Below are 1,622 nucleotides of genomic sequence, written 5' to 3'. Positions count from 1 at the left end.
TATGCCACAGAGAATTTGCTTCACAGTGAAGTCCATGTTTGTTCTCAATAAAATATCACCTTTCTCACATCAAGATGACTTCACTGCCAACCGAAACTATTCAAAACCTCAACATTATAAAGGATTTACCCCCTCAGGCAGCTTCTCGAAAGGCAAAGGAGAGCAAAGCTGTCTGTTAACATTACTGTCCTCCCAACGTGTCAGTGTCTTGTTCTCAAGAAAAAAAATCTTGTTGGATAACTGTTTTTCTACATGCTTGTTGAAGCATGCCCAACCAGTTTCAGTTATATGGAAGTGCCATGTAGAGCAGATGCTCTACTAAGAGAACTGTAATAAACTCTGTGTGGCAGGAAAAAAAATGTTTTCTGTTTGTATATCCTGCAGATCTTTAACTCATTAATACGTGTCTAACTGGGTTTGCTGGTTTTATTGCAGCTTTAAACATCTTCCAATGAAATTTTCAAGTTTACAAGTTTTGAAATTGCAGAACTATCATGTGACATTCAGCAACACAAGGAAATGACTGTTGTAAACAGCCATTTATCTAAAATGACTTGAACTGTGGGACTCACAAAATGACTTCCTGCCCTCCAGATAAATATTTTCCACATTTAACAATGTCTGATTAGTGCACACGGAACAGCAGAAAGGGTTGTCTGCCATTATCTACCGCCTTTTGGGGATATGCTTTTACTACTATATGTTAAAAATAAATATCTTGCAGCAAACTTTAGCTAATTGTGCGGGTTGTGAATATAGCCCCTGTGGTATTTTAAATGTGAAGGGGAAAAAAAGTAAACAAAGCTACTTGCAGGAACAGCTACTTTATTGGTATCATCCAGGAATGAAACAGAGTTGCACATTTCAATATTACTTTCTATGGTAAGAAAACAAGGTAGCTACTCAAAGGTACTGTCAGCAGTGGCAGCAAGTGCAAATATGATAACTGCACAATAAACAAAAAGGATAAGTACTTCCTCCAGCAGCCAAATCCAAAGCGCCGTAAAGGTCAGAAATATCTAGGTCATACCAACTTTGAGGTTTATCCAAAAGAAAGCTTTCAAGTCTGAACTTAGTCTGATTCCACAGTTTTGCTCGGTTGGTGACTCCGCTGACTTGCATGATGATATATGCCGTGAGAATGTTTTTTGAGAGATCTTGTCTGTGGCAGTCTATGGGGAACAGTGTTGATCTGTGTCAGGCTGCATGAGATAAATGATGTCTGGTGTTTATTGTGTCAAAGGGCAATTTGACAGATGAAATGCTAAAAATAGGAGCAGTGATTTAGCTCTCCTGCAGGCAGGGTGTAATTGACAGAAAAATGAGGACAGCCACAACAAAACGTATTATGGATTAGACAGTCTTTTTGTGCCAGCAATCATTTTATGACACATGTGTACAAGAGCATGTATTCAAATCTTACAGACAAGATAGAGACAGAAGAAATGGCAATGCCGGTTACAGAGTTTGTAACATTTTTTCTCATATTATCAACCTTTCTTGTACCTCAATTAAATCAGATATTTGCAAATGGATTTAACATTAGCTCAAGAATGTTAAATCCATTTCTCTGCCCCCAAAGTTCAATCTCATCACCTGTGAATAACTGGAAGCTCCACTCT

This window comes from Poecilia formosa, unplaced genomic scaffold, assembly GCF_000485575.1.
Source record: "Poecilia formosa unplaced genomic scaffold, Poecilia_formosa-5.1.2 Scaffold1, whole genome shotgun sequence".
Lineage (NCBI taxonomy): Eukaryota > Metazoa > Chordata > Actinopteri > Cyprinodontiformes > Poeciliidae > Poecilia > Poecilia formosa.
The sequence above is the reverse complement of the archived record's forward strand: the minus strand, read 5'-3'. Positions refer to the sequence as shown.